This window comes from Phyllostomus discolor, chromosome 1 (assembly GCF_004126475.2).
Source record: "Phyllostomus discolor isolate MPI-MPIP mPhyDis1 chromosome 1, mPhyDis1.pri.v3, whole genome shotgun sequence".
Lineage (NCBI taxonomy): Eukaryota > Metazoa > Chordata > Mammalia > Chiroptera > Phyllostomidae > Phyllostomus > Phyllostomus discolor.
Window position 1 is genome coordinate 208,472,295 of NC_040903.2, and position 20,903 is coordinate 208,493,197.

Sequence of the window (20,903 nt, forward strand, 5' to 3'; positions counted from 1 at the left end):
GATTTTCCTTGAACCTCAGTGTGAATCCAAATCTCTTGAGGAATTGTGTAAAGAAATACACTTTAAGAATAAGATGGGACTTGAAGTTACCTGAGCACGTACGCCTGCCATCCCAGGAGTAGGGTCCCCGAGGGGAGCGGTGTGGGTTACAACTCCTTTTCGGACCTTGATGCCACCTTCCCCGGTGCTAGTCCAGACCCTGCTTCCCGAGCAGGAATGGCCACCTTCTGGCTGCCACCCATGGCCAGAAGGGACTCTTCTTGGCTGCCTGTCCCGTGTCCTTTCCCACTCTGCACAGAAGCAGGGAGAGGGCTGAAAAGAAGGAAAAATCACAGGGTAATAAGCCCTGGTTTGGCCATAACGCTGGAGACATCTCCATGTTTAAACGTAGCCCTCTTCTATCCGGGAGCTGGGACAACAAGGATGTGGACCCCACCACGGGGACAGGCCTGGCACCTTGTTCTGTCCCTCTGTAGCCATGGCCCCTTACCTTCTTTGGGTCTCACCGTTCCCCCTTGGTAAAAGGAAATTATCAGACTAGGTCCCTTTTACCTGTGTCTTTCTAGGATTCCGACCAAACTTGGTGTTGAAATGGAAAATGCAGCCTCAAGGGTGGGAGGCAAAATAGCGTGGGAGTGCCATATGCTCTGAGATGACAAATGGGATTTTTAAGGTCCCAGCAGCTCCGTGTCGGGGGTGGAGTGGAGGGTAAGCTTGCTGTTCAGACTGATGCAGTGCCGGATCGTGGGTCAGAGAAACCGATCATGAAGTGACTTCCACCCTCCTCCCAGGACGGAAATAGGAAGCTACCGCTTGGCCTGTAAGCGATTTAGTTCAAGGGACAACGTCATCGGGTTTGAAAAAAACACAGACATTTCCGATTTGAGCTGCACTTCTTTGGGCACCGGGGGCTGGAGCACCCAGTGACTCAGGACGCCTTAGAAGGAAATAAAACTTAGAAGTTTTTTATAGCTGGGTGCATCTCCTCTCCCACTGCCCTCAACCCTCTGCCGGCGGAGTGGGAGGGGCTCGCTCATCGCTCACGCTCCCCCCCCCCACGGGAAAGCTGGCTAGGCCCAGGAGCTGGCTGGCTTCCCCATCTCGTGGCTGACAGTCCCTGAACTCGGGTTTAAAAAAAAGATGGCAGTTTTCCTCCTAAGAATTATTTATGTTCTGTCTCTGTGTCCGCAACCTTTGGAGTGAGCGTGTATTTACACATTCAGAGAGTATTTCAAATGTCACATTTTAAGGTTTTCATAAGGATGAAAGGGAAGATCCAAGTCTCCTCTAGTCAGATTTCATAGTTTGATGCAACATAATTTTTTTTCTGCTTGCTTATAAGCATGTACCATTTGCTTTTAAACTAATTTTCTTTCCCTTTTTGACTCTTAATATATCCTTTAAGTTGTGATTTCTTGTTACTATAAAATATGAATTTCCCCTCCATGCAGACTGGTACAAGAATCAAGATCTGAGACAATGGATTGTTTTTTAAAAATAGAAAATAAGTGAAAAAGTAATTAAAAATAATAACATCTTAGTTCAAAGGTCACGCTCCCAGTGTGAATATTCATATCCGGTGACTCTCAGACTTTTGGGGGTATTTCCTGTGACCATAAGTTTGTTACCTCAATAGACAGCCCAGTCCCATTTTTACAAAAGTGTTTTTTCTGATTATTGAAAAAGTGTATTGTATAAAATTTGTGATATCAAATGACCCCAGTACGCTACAGAACATAGTTAATGCTTTGTATTTCCTTCCAGAATTTTTCTCACCGTGTGGATGCGGAGATATAGCTGACAAAATTGCAATCTTTGTGTACAGTTTTTAAAAATCAAGCATAATATTCCTGGCTATATATATATACAAGTATAGATTATATATACATAATATAGGTACTACAACCTTTTTGTTCATTATACTTTTTTCTTGATACAATTCACGTACTATAACATTCACCCTTTAAAAATGGACAATTCACGGTTTTTGACATACCCACAAGGTTGTGTAACCATTAACACCAGCTAATGTTAGAACATGTTCATCCCCCCATAAAGAAACCCTGTACTGGTTAGCAGTGCCTCCCCGTTCTCCCCTTCCTCCGCCCCCGGGAACCACTATTTATTTTCTGCCTATGAATTCGCCTATTCTGGACATATATAAATAGCATCATGTATTCATAATCTCTTTTTTTTTTTTTTTTACTTTTTATGTTGAGCATCTCCATAAACTTAAATTCTTGGAGGACCTGGCTATACCAATACGGCATAATTTAGTTATTCCTCTGATAGAGGCCATTGGGCACATTCCATTTCGAGCAGTTCTAAGTGTGAAAACATTCGTAATAGGTTACAGCCTGCTTCCTTTCAGCTCCCACTGCCGATTCTTCCTGCCCATGACCCTCCTGTGTCCGTCTTACAAGGACCCATCTAGATTATATTGGGCCCATCTGGACAACCCAGGGCGCTCTTTCTTCCTCGAGATCTTTTGCTTAATCACATTGACAAAGTTTCTTTTTGCCACTTAAGGGAACACATTCAACACATTCCAGGAATTGGGGGTCATAATCTTTGGGGGGGGGGGGGCGGGGTTATTTGTCTGCCACAGCCTGTGATTGGCTTAGCTTGGATCAGGTGTTCACCTCTGGACCAATCAGCCACCGCTAGGAAGCTGGGCTCCTTTACAGGTTCAGGGCAGCTCCAGCGGGAACCCCGTGGGAACCCCGCGGGGGGCGGGGGGCGGTTGTCCAACCCAGCGCTGCACGAAGGCGATGAAAGCCTCTCACTTCAGGGGCATTGCTATCCCCTCGTCCCCCAAACTATAAAACGTGGGGCTCATCCATGATCCCGTCCTTCCCCCTTGTGCATTACCAATTATATTTGTTTAACCAACAACTAGGTCTAAACTCTTGACTCACGGTCACTTGTACAGCCTTTGCAGCAGCCCCATGGAATCGTCATCATCATCATCAGCTCCGTTTTCGAGAAGGGAACCCGCAGCCCACAGAAGCTCCAACACTCGCCCAAGCTCCCACAGCTGGGAAGCTGGGAGCCAGGATTTGAACCCAGGAAATCCGGCTCCAGCTGCAATGCTCTTAATCACCCTGCAGAGCCACTAAATCCTTGCCCTTATTTTGCCAACTGAGCCTTTACCAAATGCCGTATTTCTTCCCCACGCCATCTCACCTCGTCCTTGAGATAACTGGAATTGGAGAGATGGTCCGGACAGCGTGCCCCCTCACATGTCCCTGATCCCTCTCTGGCTTGACTGCCACTGCCTCCTCACTGGAATGCCTGCCTGCCTCTGGGGTGTCCCCCTCAGACCTACATACAATACAAATCTGTCACAACTCTGAATTGAGGGCTCCTTCCCTATGGTCTTGGGAGGGGGGGCGGGAGCGGGGGGAAGTCCGGCCTCATTAGCACGCTCTCCAACGGCTTCCAGGAGCTGCCCTGTCCACTTCTGTGGCTGCTTTCCCTGAAACCCAGCTTGCTCACGGGTTTCCTCACATACAGCACCCCCCTCCCCGAGTCACTGGTGAGTTCCTTGAGTGCAAAGACTCTCTTACTCATGTCTGAATCCACAGGGCCTGCACGTGGAGAGGGCCGTACTCAGGCAATGTGTAAGGGGTCAACTTCCACATGGCAGGCGGGCTCCAGGGAATGGCCACCAGGCTCCGTCCTCCTCTGTGTTCCTGTGCTCGGCTCTGCCGGAGACATAACAACCCACATGACGTAATCAGGCTGTGCGACGTTCCGGCTGGCCAGGGGGCTCCCAGGGATTTAAGAGGCAGTTACGTAACATCGCAGGCTGAGGTTCCTGAACGTACCTGCGCATGTACAGCGTGGGGGTGGGGGGGGGGGGACAGTATTTAGGGTCACCACTGTGGGAATTTTAGAGATTCAGTGGGGGACTCAAGGCTAGGGAGGGGTCAGGGTTGAGTCCAGAATTTGAAATCCCATCTACGACGCCCTTTCTATACTTCAGTACGGCCACCTCCGTGGCCTCTCTTTCTCTTGGATTTTGTCACCTGGGACCATGAGGAGTGTGTCTTTTTTTTTTTTTTTCATTGCATTAGGATAAAGGTTTTTTTTAAAGATTTTATTTATTTATTTTTAGAGAGGGAATGGAGGGAGAAAGAGAGAGAGAAACATCAATGTGCGGTTGCTGGGGGTCATGGCCTGTAACCCAGGCATGTACCCTGACTGGGAATCGAACCTGTGACATTTTGGTTCGAAGCCCGTGCTCAATCCACTGAGCTACGCCAGCCAGGGCTAGGAGTGTGTCTTATATCATCCTTCTTGGCTCAGGCTGTTCCCTCAACTCTGGGATGGCTGGCTCCTCCTTAGCCTTTGGGTCTCTGCTTAGATGTTTCCCCCTTGAGAGGCCTTCCCTGACCACCCTCGACAAGACGCCCAACCACTAGCACCTACCACAGCGCCTACGTTTGGCTGCTTCTCACTGGCATCGTTGGTGTCCCTCCCTTGTTTACTGTTTGTCCTCAGGACGGGGACCAGGTTGGTCTGGTTCACCAAGGTGTCCCCAGCCTCCAGCACCAGGCCTGGATGTCAGAAGTCCTCAAGAAACAAATATTGTCGAGTGGGTGAAAGACTTGCCACTGGGGCAGTGGAAGGTGACACAGGACAGAAGTGCCAAACGGCAGAGGTGGTGTAGGGAACCGTTTTGTGTGTCGTGGAAATGTAGCTCAGCCCTCACGTGGAAAACCAGTGGGGAGCGAGTGGCACACAGGACCATGCCCAAGGAGAGGTTCTCCCGTGGGGAATCAGGCCTGCATTGTACCTAGGCCGCTATGAGACTTGCTTTGGCTAAAACTCTCTCACCCTGAATTGAGGCAGCAAGGGCTTACTGCAACTTCCTAAAATCTGAGATAAACCTCCCAAGTATGCAGTGTGACCGGTTCAATCACTTTCCCCCTACGTCTGGGACATCCTTCTCTTTGAAGTAATTAGCATCATTCTTTCTTTTGTTATCTGTAAAAGGTAACCCCCTGCAGTGGACCTGAGCATAGTCAATGAGGACCACCCTCCATGTAATGCACGCAGAGAAGCAATGAAAGCCTGTCCAGGCAGGCACCGAGGGCTCTGGCCCTCTCGCCCACCCTCTCTGACTTAGAGAGTGGCCATGCCGTCCCTTCTGCTCCACAGGACTTCTGTAGTCCGTGTGCCTTTGTTCACGAGCAGCCACAACACACACGGATCCTGCAGGCCAGGGTCCGCCACAAGGCGGGCCGCACTGGGGATGCTCCTGTCCCAGTAGGGGTGTGAGCTCCTGAGGAGATCGGCAAGCCCAAGGCAGGGTACAGCCCTGGAGGGACTGGGTCTGGCCAAAGGGCCAAGGCGGGGACTCGGACCCCAGGGTCCAGGGGCTTTAATGTAACATCCTCCTGGCATCGCAATGTGTTCATTCATGTAGGGCTTGGCGTGTAGTATGGCTCAGTGCATTGTAGCTGGGCTTTAAATATGTGTATTGCACTGTATCTGCCCACCTCCCCTTTGTTTTATTTTAATTGTGTATAATTCACATAATGCAAAATTAACCATTTCAAAGTACACAATTCAACGGTATCTAATACACTCACTATGTTGTATAACTACCACCTCCATCCAGCCCCAAAGCGTTTTCATCACCAGAGAAAACCCCGTTCCCTGAATGCACTAAGCATTCACTCCCCGTCATCCTTCCCCCAGCCCCTGGCAACCACCAATCTGGGTTCTGTCTCTGTGGATTTATCGATTCTGGATACTTCATATCAAGAGACTCATATAATAGGTGATTTATTATTGTGTCTGGCTTCTTTCACTTAGCGTCAGGTTCTCAAGATTCATCTGCCTTGCATGTATCTCTGCTTTGTTTTGTTTTATGGCTGAATGATATTCCGTGGTACGGTAGGCCACGATTTGCTCATTCATTCCTCAGTTGACGGACATTTGGGTGGTTTCCTTGTTTTGGTCAGTGACGCATGTATCTTAGCAGGTCCTTCAGTGACCTGAGAAAGTGCTACCCCCGTGTGTGTGATGCACATATTGAACGTGAAAGACAGACACAGCTGTGCCTTGAGGTCCCTGTCGGGGTGGTCTTTGGGGACGGTGCTAAGCCCAGCGCTTGGCTTCGGGATACCTGTATTTGAGTCCTGCCTCTGCCACTTGGGCTCCCTGGCCCTCACCCACTGAATGGAGCCCACCACCGTCGTGCTGGCGCCTTACCGGTGTGCTGGGGGTCTGCTGCGGCTGCAAGAAGCCTTGTGAGCTGAGAAGCTTAGTGAGCTTAGAGAGGAAGCCGGTGCTGCTGGTTCCCAGACTCACTCGGAGCGGCTAGCCCCCTGGGCCTAGTGCGACCCAGACTGCGTGGGTCTGCGCCCTGGCTCCCCGATTTTCTGGCTGAGCGATTTAGGCAGGTGGTTGGCTTCTCTGAGCTTCTTTCCCCACCTGGGCCCCGGGGCTCCTGAGTCTAGCTGGGCTGGAAACTTGGTTCACCTGCCCTTAAGCTTCAGACTCCTTCCTTTGAAATAATGAAAGGGCACGTCTTTTATCAAACTGCTATGGAAAGGTGAGCTAAGACTTTCTGTGAAATGGAGCCATGTGAGCTCACAGGTACAAACTTTCACACAGTCGCTCACACCAGCGCAAGGCAATCCTCAAGATAGCGATCATCCAAAGCCTAAGGCCACCTGTGACTCAACCAACCGAACACTCTGGTCTCTCTGGAGCAGGGTCAGGAGTTAACCCTTTAGCTGGGGGGTCACAGGGAGGTGCCAGGAGTCCAGGTGGGGGCTGGGGCAACAAGAGGGCACTCAGGTGGTTGAGGCAGTGGTTTTTACCAGCAGGTAAGGGCGTTTTAAAGTATGTTACGTCATTTTAAGGAGGGCCGTGATGCAATTAGGTGTGCATCAGGTGAATGTCCACGTGGCACACCTGTGAACACTTACCCACCCATAGGCACATACAAGGGTGCACATGTGTGTGTGTGCACACACACGCACACACCCTGCCCGACACCAGACTTCCTGGCCTCCTGCAGTGAGTTCTCCTCGAGTGAGGCCGGAGCTGGCTGGCTTGGGCGGCACTCTGCCAGCTCGCTGACCTTCCCCTCGGCTCCGGCCGCAGAAGCTTCAGGGAAAAACCCACTCACACCCTGAACTCTCACCTGCCCCAGCACGGCCTGCAGGCCTCCCGGCCCCGGGTGGCACCGCAGGCGGCCGAGGCTCCGCCCTGCTCTCTCCTCCTGCCAAACACGTTTGCAGGGAGGAAAACGCACCCCTGGCAGGGGTTCTCCAGAGTCCTCCTTGGCAAGAGGCCTGTGGGATGGGCCGAGGCTGGCTTTCTAACACCTGGAGCTGGGAAGGAGCTCTGGGTCCAGACTCTTCACTGAGCAGGTGGAGAACCTGGTCCCCAGCGGGGGAGTAGCACCCGCCAGAGTCACACATGGGGAGGGTGGTAAGACCGGGGCAGAAGCCGGGCCCCAGGATGCCTGGGCAGCACCTACCCCAGCAAGTCAGGGGACCGGACAACCCCACGCAGATTACCTCCTCGGCGGGGCCCCCACGGGGGAAATCATCCACTTGGCCCAGTGTTCTGTTCAAGCTCGGCCCCCTGACCACTCTGGAGGCCTGCCTTCCATTGGCTCCCAGCAGAACTTGCCCGTCCTGTGGCCCGTTCTCCCAGGTTCAGGAGTCAGGTGGGCCGGCCCGATGGGCCAGCTGACAGCCAGACTGGGACATGGTGAGCCAGAAGGAGGCTCTCCCCCAGAGCAGGCTCCACTGGGGGCCCTGGGGCTGAGGTCCGAGAACCAGCTGAGCCCAGACCCAGGGAGGCCTGGCTCTCAGGAGGAGGAGCCCAAGACGGCCCTCCTGAAGCCCAGGCAGTGGTGGGGGAGGTGTTTGCGCATTGGGACAGGCACCCCAGGAAGGCCTCGCGGGAGCCTGGAAGGCCTAGGCTGGCTAATCCCTGTGCCTACTCCCCTCCCCCGACACAGCCTGCAGCCTGCAGCCTGCAGGGGGTCAACCTGGGCTTCTCGCATGCACGCAGCCTTCTCGGGCCTTGATGGGCCCTGACCTTGCACGGGGGCTGGCTCTGGCTGCAGCCTTCCTACCGATCAGTGATGGAGTCTCAGGGTGGCAGCTCCCCACCACTGCGGCTGCAGCATGACCCTTCCCAGGCCAGGACTCAGGGACTTTGATCAAGCCTACTTGGGAAGCTCCCCAGAACAGTCTTGGCCTCTTTAGAAAATGGAAGAGAACAAAGCAACGAACTTACCAGTTACCATGGAAACCATCCAAGATGTAAAAGACTAAGACAACAATTTAATATCTCAAAAACCCTTTTGTTGTCGGGTTTTTTTTTTCTCTTAAACACACACACTCACACACAAATCCCATCGTACGACATTAGTCTGATGAGGTAGGAGACCAGGATGAGAAAAGGATTCAGGGTCGGCATGGAGTCCCCGGATTTCGTTTCAGGGGTTTAAATTAAAGCACGAATAAATATTTGAAATGCCAAAGATCTAAATCCTCCGGCTTCGCTACGAATGAGAAAAGGTAAAAGCTTTTTGCGGGATTAAAAGGGAGAGACACGAGGGCAAGGGAGGGAGGCTGATAGAGCCCGCGGGGCAGCTGGGACCTGGGGAATCCTGGGGACCCCTGCACCCTGCAGAACCCCATCTCTCCAACGGACCCAGCCGTCACTCCAGCCCCACCTGTCCAACCGCCCCAGCCCCCACCACCCCGGCAGGGCCTGAGCAGTGAGGCCCCAGAACAAGGCGTCCCCAGCACCGAGTGCGGCCAGTGTGGGTGAGCAAGAGCTGAGCTAATGATCAGCTATTTAACGGAAGCCATTGGATCCCTGTCCGAATGCTCGGTCCACTCCTGTGAGCGCACAGGTCTCACCTCCCACTGTGTCCCAGGGCACGTTGCCCTGGTGGGCCCCCTGCTGCAGCTCCCCGCAGCTGGCTGGGTGAGTTGGTGGCACAGACTCGCTGCTCTCTCCTTCCGGAACCTTTCCTTGAGTGTCCACAGGAGATCACCATCCTTGAATCTCCATCACGTGGTTTGTGTAGCTCTAATCTCACCTCCAGTTCCAGGAGGGAGGCCTCTCTGGCCACGGGGCCCAGGGCAACCCCTGTATCCTTACAACCCGGCCAGTGTTCTTCGACTGCGGACCCCGCAGGCACTGGGTGGCTGCGGATCCTGAGCAGCCAGAGGCGGGCCACCCTCGCCCTGATGGCGTCCAAACCCAGAGGCCTCGCCGAAGGGCTGTGTCCCCCAGATGAATGACATAAATTCATGGAAATGTTTTCACAAGGGCGTTTTTCCTCTACTGGGCTGCACTTCCTTGAAAAACACAGACTCAGAGGTAAACAGTCTTTGCTGCTGCGAGGGAGCAAACGCAGGCTTCCTTCCACGTCCCCCAACCTGACAGTTTTGCTTCCTTCCTCCCGGCACTGTCCCGGGCTCCCTGGGGAGGACCGAGCTCTGAGGACGGAGTGGGGCCCACAGAGACACAGCGCGGAGACACCTGCAGCTCCCCCATCAGTCTCTCCATCAGTGAGCGCGCTGGGCCACCGGAGCTCCGCCCTCCGCACTCACCCCGCTCCCAGCTCCCATCAGACTGGCCCCACGCCCTCCCAGAAGCAGAAGCGGGTCGTGCCTGAGAGGAGGGGTGTTGTGTTCAAGTGTAGGCTCGGTCCTAGTGGAAAAAATGATTCGTGGGCTTCAACTGTGCTTTCTTCTTACTTCCAGACCCTGGAATTTGCTTGTAAACAACACATTGTCAGCTTGATTTTCAGCTTCTTGAAATTAAACACGCTGTTAAAAATGGTTTGCGTGAACTTCCCTAATTGCAGAGGGCAAAATGAGAGAAATTACAGTCTGTTTGTTTATGCTTGGTGTTCTGTACCTGCAAAATACATCGAAGTGCGTTTCATTTTTTGGTCTGAGGTTTTTTTCTCCCTAACATCCTGGGGGGGACACATTCTTCCAGTGATTTCTGGGTAGAGATTGGAGGCCAAGGGTGGTGGAATGACCTGTCTCAGCCACCTGCCAATCAGAGACTGACTTGATGGGTCGGCACTGGTACTGGTTGCAGTTATTGTGTGTGTGTTTCGTTGTTGTTCTTATTGGTTGCAATTCTTCACTCCGCACTGCTGCTGTAACACACCCACAACCTTGCCAGCGCACTACAGAGGCAGAGCAGATGTCCCCGTGCCACAGACCTTGAGGCTGATCATGTGACTGGCTTCGACCAATGACAAATGGATAGAAGTGACAGAGGTGACAGTGTGTCAGTTCTCAGCTTAGGCCATGAGAAACTGTGCATATGTCCATTTGTCCTTCTGTCCTTCTGCTATCTCCAGAGGAAAGTTTCCCCTGGTTGCTGCTGCCCCTGGGTCCTAGGCCCCACGGTGGGCATATGGGGGGCAGAGTTGCCCCTGTTGACTCACAGACCTCTGAGTGAGTAAATGATGGCTGTCGTAATTCCCTGAGTTTGGGGTGATTTGTTACACAGCATTTCATGGCAATAGCTGGCTGATGCAAGTACTAAGTAGAGGTTCTGCAGACAGTAGGTGGTTAATACACGGCACCGTCTCTCTGGCATGTTGATTTTCTACAAATATACTGAGCATTTCTGTTGTTATTAAGCATGTACTAGGTTCCAGGTATCAAGCTCAGCTCTTTATATCTATCACCTTATTTAACTTCCCCATCAATCCTATAAAGAAAACAAGGAAATCAAGCCTCTGAGAGTGGGAGTGACCTGCTCCAGATCACAGGGCTGAGAAGACAGAGTCCCTGTCCTCGGGAAGCACGCAGTCTGGCAGAAAAGGACACGTTAATGGCACTCACGTGCACACCTACACCTGCCCATGTGACCAGACTCCTGATTAGTATGTCCAAGTTTGGATTCTGTGGTGGGGCAGCAAAAGGGCAGACCGCCAGGTTTGGCAGGAGAATCTGACTTGCTTCCCTCTGCGGTCTTGGAGCCGGAAGCGGTTAGGAAGTCAGGGATGGTGTCGCAGGGAGGTGAACATGCCAGGGCCCCCACATGTACGTAGAGCAGCCCTGCTTTGGGAGGTATATAGGCAGGAAAGTGGGTTTCTGAGGTCCTGGGCCCAGCTCTTCCACAGGCATGTGGTGTGGCCTTGAGTCCACCTCTGGCTCCCTTTGGGTCTCAGTCTGCTCACCAGTACAGTGGGCTGGGGGATGTGGTTGGGCGGTCTGTCTGGGGGCTGTCATTTCAGAGATGTGGGAGCCTTGGGTGATGCGTGGGTCACCAGCCAGCAGTGATCGCGGAACGCTGCGGATGGCTCGTCAAAACTCAAGAAAAACATACACAGAGACAGCCAGGTCCTGTGGGGGACCTGGAATAGGAACAGCAGGAATAGGAACAGCAGGGCCACTCCTCACGTGGGGAGCGCCTTGGCCACCCTCTCTCCTGGAGGGTGCCGCTTGGCCACCCTCCCTGGTGGGGAGAGTGCCCAGTTCCCCCTCCGGAGAGGCTTTTTATTGGTTTCATCTGAATAAGAATTCAGGTAAAGCTCATTACTCATTGCGAGGAAGCAAGGATCAAACAATAGATAACAAGGAAGTCTGAGGGCCTATTTTGAGTCAGGGTCAAACAGCTGTAAGACTTTTAAGGAACAAACTAACTTCCTCTTTGGACCCTTCTCATTCAACTGAGAGCATTCTAAACAAAGCAGGTTTCACAGGATTTTACATATTCTTTCTTAGGCCTGATCACCTGGGGAACCCGCCCTTTTCAGCACAGAGCCACACCACCCTGTCATTGTTTCAGGCTTAGGTGGAGCACGGGAACTAAGGCAACCAAGAGATAAGGAGATTTTCTCCCAGACGATGAGAACTCAGGCTATGTCAAAGCCGAGGAGCGAGGGTCCATCACCCCCTTTTGCTGTAGCCCCCAAAATCCTTCTTTTGCGGGCCTCCCACGTGATCGTGCCTGTCTTAGGTCGTTCCCCCCTTGGGGAATCTTACCCATCTTTGGCTAACCGACCAAGCTTTGGGGTTCAGTTATGAATGAAGCAGCAGAAGCAGTGCTCCTGCCAGGGAGATAAGCTTTTGTCTCCTTGCTGGCTTACAGTCCAAGGCCACTCCCTCAGCTTTAGCCTTGGCGGGGGTTACAGCCTCTGAGACCAGGCAGGGTGGTTCCCAACACTTGGGTTCCTGCTTTGGAAGGCAAGTGTCTTCCTCATTCTTAGCTCTTGTCACCTGCAAGTGGAGAAGGGCATGGGGTGCGGTGGGTGGGGGAGGGTGGACATATCCTTTCAGAGACTGTGTTGAAAGCAGGCCGAGCAGTTGGATGCTGTGATGTTTACTGTGGCCATTTCTCCTGGGAACTGAGCTATAGAGCAGGATTCTAGCAAATGGGGTGTGTGTGTGTGTGTGTGTGTGTGTGTGTGTGTGTGTTTTGCAAGGGCTGTGGTCTTCTGGGGTTGGGTTTAACTCTTCCAATGGAAGCATCCCACCAAACAATAGCTACCATTTATTGAGCAACTATTATGAGCCAGGTGCTTGCATTATCTCAACCAACTCTCCCAATAGCCCTGCGAGGGGAGCACTAGGACTCCTGCACTTGACAGAGAAGAAAACTGAGCCCCTTGAGGGGCCGACCCTGGTGCTTTCCCTTGCTCGGGAGTATCTGCTCTTCGCTTTCCTTTTGGGAGAAAATGTTTTTCGTGGCTGTGTTATCCGGGGCAAGTTCTGAACAATTCTGAGCCTCAGTTCCCTTATCTACAAAATGGGCATAAGGAGCCCTTCCTTACACGTTTGTGGTGAGAATCATGTTGAGTCATGTAAACGTATCGGGTATAGAAGACTCTTGGTAAAGGTAATCGTTTTATTAATGCATAATAATCATGTATGCACTTGAAATAAGTTAAAGTCCTTCTCTCCAGAAGCAATAATTCTAACTCCATCTTTTCCCAAACATTTTTATTTTATTTTCACTATTATTCACTTTGCTCAATTTGATTTAAACCACATAATCACAAACCATCAAATCACCCACTGTCCGCCAGTCCGGTTGGTTTTACTCTTGTTTTGGGGGGAGCCTAACCAGAGAACACTTCTTTCTAGCTAAAGCTTGTGGGGAAGCCCAATGAATAAAACACAGAAGAGCAGGGTTGTCTCGGCTGAGGCTGGAGGGGTGGGTGGTGCAGGGCCCAGAGTCCTGTCTGATGGGGGTCTCTTCTCCCCACAGTGGGAGGCTCTTAGTGTCTCTGAGGACCCTTGCCCAGTGCTCTCCCAACGGCTGTCGCGACCCCCAGTGGTCCTGAAATCAGTGACTGAATGCATTGCACAAAGTCGGGGGAGTGCTGGTTTGGGTGTTTTCTTTCCGTCACATAAGCACCTGTGTGTTCACTAGGCTGTGATGTAAAACTCCACTTCTCCCTGTGAGTTGCCACCAAAAACTTGGAAAGCTGCCCTGACTGGCGTGGCTCAGCTGGTTGGGTGTTGTCCCGTGAGGCGCCAGTTCGGCCCCAGCCAGGGCACATGCCTGGGCTGCGGGTTTGGTCCCTGGGTGGGGTGTTCACACACGGAGGCAACCGACCCATGTTTCTCTCTCATATCGATGTTTTGTCCCTCCCTTTTTCCCTCCTCCCCTGCCCCCTTATAAATAAATAAATAAATAAATAAATAAACGACTGCCGTTTCCTTCAATCCTCTCGTTTCACATCTGGGGAAACCAGGCCACAGAATGGGCTAGTTAACAGCTGCTCGGCCGCCAGGCACCAGACGTAGTGCTGTAGATGAGACGTCTTTTTGTCCCCACCACCCGTGTTGGTGACAAGGACAGTAATGCCATCCCCATGGCGAGATGAGGAGACTGAGGCACAGAGAAGGTGAGCCTCCAGGGCCCCAGGGTGCACAGGCAGGAAGGTGGAGCCCTGTTCAGACCCAGGCCTGTGGCCCGCACGCCTGCATGTGGATGGCGAGTAAGGAGGGCTCATTGGGAGCCCAAGGCCGGAGGGGGAGGTCAGACCAAGGAAGAAGGGACGTTGCACCTGGCCTGCCTGATGGCCGTGAAGGGCCAGCAGCGAGTGGGCTGAGCTCAGAGGAAGGGGAGTTCCAGGTGGCGGATGGGGGTTGGGTCCCCAGGCTGGAGCAGGGGGTGGCCCAGCTGCTGCCCCCCTCCTGTTACAGAACACAACAAGGGGGGCCTGGGACGATATACTATTATTGAAAGAAGGCCCCGGGTCCGTTATGTCCGCCGCCAGAGGAAAGACGTCTCTCAATGCCAGAGATTCGTGAAAAGGAAAGGAAACGTTTATTTAATGCTATACTAACTTAAAGTAGTGACCTAATGTCTTCACCAAAATCCCAAAGTTCCTTAAAACACCCACAAACACACAGTCCTTCCTTCCTTTCCCCTTTGCCCAGTCCAGAGTACCGTATCTCAGGAAAGGAAATAGAAGTCCATGGCTCAGGCAGTCCTCTGGTTCTTCCCAGTTAGAACTCCCTCTCGACTGGGAGACCTCCCTGGGTTCCCGGCACCCTCGGCTGAGTCACCGGGATCTCTGCTAAAACCAGGTGGTGGTTCCCCCTTCTAAAGCTGTGGGGGCCCCACTCTGCCAGGCCGCGTGGTTCTCTTCTCAGGGCTGCAGGAGTCTACACTCCGTCAAGTCCGCGTGGTTCTCCTTCTCAATGGCTGCCGCCTGGTTCCCCTCCTCAAAGCAGCATGGTTCTCCTTCCTAAAGCAGCATAGTTCTCCTCAATGGCCGCCAAATCTGGGTTTTAAATCCCCGCGGCCAATCTTCCTCTGCAGCCTCATTTCCGACTCCTCCCACACTCGGCTTCACATGCCAGAACTCGTATCCTTCCAGCTTTACTGGGCTGCCATCCTGAGTTTGGGCAGGTGTGGCCCCATGTCCTGGAGCCAATCCTCTCTGAGCTCCCACGCAGGCGCTGTAACTCAGGGGACCCGCCGCCCCCCCCCCCCCCCCCAGTTACATCTAGGTGGGGAAGTTACTTCTGGGTGGGGAAGTTACTTCTGTTCCCCTGTCTTAGAGCTGATCACAGCTACTTAACATATCTATGCAACCAGCCAAAGGCTATAGATATGTTAAATGACCAACCCAGAGGTTAGCTGCAAGGCTGTTGCTATGCAAAACAGCTCTCAATGGCCCTGCTTCATTTGTCCCTTCCCCCAACCCACACCCTGGGGTGGGGGATGGAGACATCTTAAAATCTCCTGAACACCTTAAGTTCTGGACCGCATTTCAAATGCCTATTTGGGCCCCCCTCTTGGCTGCACCCTGTAACAGGCTGAGCTCAGAGGAAGGGGAGTTCCAGGTGGCGGATGGGGGCTGGGTCCCCAGGCTGGAGCAGGGGGTGGCCCAGCTGCTGCCCCCCCGCACTCTCAGTCCCACTCCAGAAACTTCCGGAAGGCAGGTGAGTGAGGTGGAGGACAACCTGGAACCACCTTTATACTGAGATTCCACAGGCACCTTTGCGCCATGCAAACGTCACACACCTCGCAAGCGATCCTGCCTGAGTCGCCCCCTACGAGGCAGTGGGCCTGCTGCAAAGCAGATTCTGATTTTCGTTTTTCTTTTCCACGTGCATTTTCTAGACACATTATCTCATCTAATGGCTCCAGGCCTTCTCTGTGTCTCCTTTTGTCTCTTCCTTCTCTCCACCTCTCTGGCGTTCTTCCCTCCTTCTCTGTGTTAACGGGAACAGGGCTGGCTGCTCTGGACTCACAGCGGCTGCCCCCTTGCTAACTGGCCCAGCAGGCTCAGCAGGCCAGGAATCGCAGGGAAGAGGCCTTCTCCTGCCGTTTTTCTCCTCCTCCTGTTAGCAGAGCGCAGGAGAGCAGCCGTTAGCGCCTGGCTGCTCCTTGGGAAGCGTTAACACGGCGCCGGCAGCCAATGGTGGCTGTTGGAGCCTCAGTGGTTTGCTCTGGGACACCACCCGATTCCAGACACCCAACATACCCACACTGGACGGGGCACGGTCTCCCTGGGACCTTAATATTAACACACAAAACAATTTCTCTTAGCATTCACAGGATCTTCCCAGCGGCTCTGTGAGGGGGGCCCATACTGTCCCCATTCTATGGATGGGGAAACTGAGGGCGGGAGCCAGAAGGGAAGCACCTCACGGGAGGTCACGCAGCCGGTTCAGAGCAGAGTCAAGATTCAAACCCAGGTCCATGGACCCTAAACCCCCGAGGCCTGTCGAGATGGAAGCTTAAGGAAAACGTCAGAGAGAACAAGAGGAACGGGATGCAGGATGCTCAGACGATCTGTTTCCCTCCTCTCCCTCTCCAGGCAGCAGCAAGGAGACCCCCCTCCCCGCAGGAGGGAGAGTTGTATCCTTCCCGAAGGCTCCGCCCCCTGCCTGGTGAAGCTTCCCTGAGGCAGGAGGGAGGGGAGCAAGCTGTCGGTGGCTGCGATCGTGGGCTCTGGAGAGAGCTGGAGCTTTGAGCCAGAGAGATGGCCCAGCTGCACGCAGCCGTTATTACCACTTTGTCGCCCCAGGACTTCTAATAAAGGCTTGATTAAGGGTTTCAGTCTGCTCTGGGTGGGTAAAGGGGAATTCAGGAGAACTGAGCAGGGATGGTGAAGGGGGGAAAGTGGGGAGGCTGCACCCCTCTGCAGGGCATGGTGGTGGCACAGTGGCCAGGGAGGACACCCCGGGAGGGCCGGAGAGGCCCTCAGCAACTGGAGCCACCCTCCCCACACAGAGACTCCCCCCGTATTGTCAGCTTGAGTACCCAGCTCTGCCGAGCTCTGGACCTTTGTCAGCGCATCCGGGTTGTCCCTGGCACAACATCGCGCCTGGTGGCTGAATGAGTGCATCCCCCTGGGGCCAGCTTCACAGGCCTGGGGCCCGGCAGCTGTGCGGGACACCGTGCTTGGCTTGGTTTCATTCTCTGCTGTAGCAGCGTGGTATCTCAAGATTTTCGAGCAAGGGGCCCTGCAGTTCGATTCGTGCGGATTGTAAATTGTGCAGACAGCGCTGTCTGTTCGTATCGCCCTGGGGAGCGTACTCACTTCGCACGGTCGTGCCTGATCTACGGAGGCGCACACCGAGGCATGCAGAGGCAAGAGGACTCGCACCAAGTTGCCACGCCTGTAAGTTCAGTGCGAGGGACCGGCTCGGGCCTCCACTGCATGGAGTCCGTTTCTCGGGGCGGTGGCCCTGCTGCCGCGGCGGGGCCTGGCAGTGGACACTCGAGCGCCCTTTCCTTCCAGCTCTCAGAGGGCAGGGGTCTGGAGCATCTCGCAGCCCTTGGAAAAACTTCCCGTGTTTGACGAGGCAGTGAACATGGCCTTCAGTCCGCCCACTCTGATTCTTTCTTATTCTGGAACGTGAGTAACGGGGAAATGGGGGAGAGACAAAGAAGATGAACAAATGTCAGGGCAAGTCAATTACACTTCCTCGTCAGCCTGGCTGCAGTGGTGAGGGTGCAGGCAAATGCCGGCGGAGCGCAGCACCCCCCGGCCCGCCCCCCTGGTCTGGGGCCTCTGGATGGCTGTGTCCACGGATCTCAGCCCGACGCTGAAAATCAAACCTCGGAGCAAGCTGGTCCCCATCACCTAACACAAAGGGAGACCGAGGCATCTCAGTGATGGCTGATCACTGGCCTTGGGAGCAGGGCTGCGTGTGTGTAAAGTTCCCGGCTGCCCCGTACCGGAGGCGATTTATTCCAAGGGAAGTGAGGGCGGTGCCTGCAGAGGGGATGGGGAGACGGTTCCTCCTGCAAGCTTGTAAGGCCTGAGCCAGAATCTTAGATGCACCTGCAGCAGGTCCAGCGCTCTCCCCAGCTCGGTGTTTATTCCTTTGCAGAAGGGCCCTCAGAGGGTTTATGTGATCCCAGGGCGGGCGTGTGTGGGTTCTTCAAAAAAAATAATAAAGTCCCCTGCTACTCCCGAGGCTGAGCACTTCTGAGGAAAGTCGTGGGCGGGAGGAAATTGCAAACGTTTTTTCTTCGGGCTGCGACGGAGGGGTGTTGGAATGGGTCCTGAAGGAGCAAAAATGTCCTGTTGGCTCTTAATCCTGAGGTGTCTGGATTCACCCACAACACTCGAGCAGCTGCAGGTAAGCAGGGAGCCTCAGGTTCCAGGTGAGCGTGGGTCTCGGAGCTGGAAGGCCTGTGAGGGGAGGAGAAAAAGGAGAGGAGGTGATGCCTCTGCCTTCTTGGGCCTCAGTTTACCCTTCTGAAACATGGGCCCCAAGTGGTGGGATGAGAATGGTTCCTTCTAGCTTGAACATTCTGGATGATGAACCTAGAGAAAAGGGACAGGCAGGAAGAAGGTATTCATGAGCCCTAATAGGTGCACACACTTTCCAGCGTATGAGCCTCTTTAAAAATATTATCCATTTCAAGCCCTGGCTGGCGTAGCTCAGTGGATTGAGCACGGGCTGCGAACCAAAGTGTCACAGGTTCGATTCCCAGACAGGGCACATGCCTGGGTTGCAGGCCATGACCCCCAGCAACTGCACATTGATGTTTCTCTCTCTCTCTCTTTCTCCCTCCCTTCTCTCTCTAAAAATGGGTAAATAAAATCTTTAAAAAATATTGTCCATTTCTTCTCCTTTATTGTCATAGTGGTCCTATGGGAGAGGACAGAACAAATGTAACGTGTCATGAATAGTTGTAATTGCAATCCCTGTAAAGCAGAGGCTGTGTAACAAACAGCCCGGGTGGAGACAGAGTGAATGGCAGAAGGAGCCGGCGCCCCTGGGCTTGCCCCGTTTTCACCCCGCCCATCTCCCACCGCGCCCATTGCTCTACTTTTATGAAGATCGTGTCCACTTCTGGTTCAGTGTTGCCACGGGGTAGGCACCCCTCGGTAATGAAGGGCAGCCTTGCCTGCTTCTGCACTGTGTCCAGACGGGCTCACACTGCGTGTTATTTGTGTCAGCTTCTTGTACTCAAAATCCTAACTGTAACAGCCGTTTCCTCCACGTGAACCAGTGGAGCCTCGGAGAAGTGGCGACATGTCAAGGTCATACAACTAGACGCGGCGAAGCTGGGCAGGAAGCCACACCTGCTGGTGCCGCTACCCACAGCAACCCGATGAGTTGGTGACTCCCGTTTCCAGCAAGGCAACAGAGCAGGTGACCTGAGGACAGGAGAGATGGCTCTTGTGGCTGAGCTGAGGTCACAGGCCCCAGAGAAAGAGCATCTGTCCCCTGGGCTCCTGGGATGGGGTCCCAGCCCTGGGACAACGGAGGAAAGAGAATTCCCTCAAGGAAATAGGGGTGCAGTTGGAAAGGGGTGGGTGCTGGACAGCCACCACCCCCACCTGTGTTCTCGTTCATCTTTTCCTAAGTACAGAACAATCATTTTTAATTTCTCCTGCTTCGCTTCATAATGTATGAGTTAGAATGAGGTTTCAAAAGGACACCCGGAGGATCAGTGGTCCATCCTCATCTCTTGGTTGGGCAGGGAGCACGCTAAGCTGATGAGATGCTGTTTTTCCGAACTCCTTCGAGGATGCCTAGAATGTTCTCCTCATGGGCGCTTGCTCCGGAGGCCGACACAAACGTGGCATGAAGTCACAGCATTGGACAGCAGCTGGTATCTGAAGGACTAACTTTCCCAGCCCCTGCCTGGGGAATTGTTCTTTTGGGGTACCCTCCACCTCTTCTGGTCCCCTCAACTTCATGCCAGAGGCTTCCAGAGTGGAACTGTTTCCAGCGGTGGCATGACATGGCTTTCTCCTGTCGACGGAAGTGGGGCTTTGGGCAAGTCCCAGCATGCAGGGAGGCCCTGGGGTTCAGAAGACAGTAGCAGCTGGGACCAGACCTCGGGGAAGTGGGGATCCTTGGCTGCAGAGGGGAGATGGTGAGACAAGAGAAAGGAACAGCTGAAGAACCTGGGCTGGTGGAGGCTCAGGGCAGGGGGCCGAGGGCAGGGCCCCCCACAGGGCGGCTTAGAAATCCCAGTGCACACTTTCGGTTGTAGAATGGCTCACGGCGTGCAACATGCGGTATGGGGGCTGGAGTCGAGAACGTCGGGATACTCGTGTGTGATGGCAGATGAACTTATAGATTTATTGTGGGGATCACTTCATAAGACACATACATGTTGTACACCTGCAACTGACATAATATTGTTATTGCAACTGAAATTAAAAATAAGTTTAAAAAAATCACAGTGCAGGGGTCACAGGGGGCAGGGTGGCAAGGAGAAGGGTCGGTCACAGCCCCTGGCCTGAGGCAGGCCCTCTGGGTTGAGTGTGACTGCTCCCTTGGCCCCTTCCAGGAGGGTACAGCGTTCCCCCCGGGACCCCCCAGCCACGGGCAGAGAGGCGAGGCCTGGGCGGGAGCCGAACCCTCCAGCATGGGGGCACTGCTCCGAGCACGCCCAGGAGCTGAATCAGTGCAGCCTCACCGGACCCCACCCATCTTATTGGCATCCCATCAATTTATCCTAAAAGTGAACATCACAGTTTTCCTTTGACAGATGGGGAAACTGAGGCACAGTGAGGTTAAATGACATGCTTAAAGCCTTCCAGTGGCAGAACCAGGATTTGAACCCCAGTGTCTGACTTATTTTATTTTATCTTATGTTTACATTTCAAAAAGAGGAGGGTGGGACTGGGCGACATCTACAACCCTTCCCCGGTCCACCGCTAGAACAGCCGGTGGGTGGTCTCTGCTCCTGGCTTGATTACGGTCTGGGGTCACGCAGGGCAAGAGAACCAGCCTCGGGAAAAACAAGCGGCTTTGTAAAAGATGAGCCCGTCAGTCTAACCTGATTTCCTTCCCGGAGATCAGGAGATGGCGAGAGCCCAGCCGGGCGGCCGGGGACACATCCTGCCCTGTGGTTGTGGCGAGTGGCCAGGAGCCCGGGGCCCTGGGAGCCCCTCCGAGCTGAGTGTCTCTGCGGACTAATCGCGCTCAGCTGGTGCC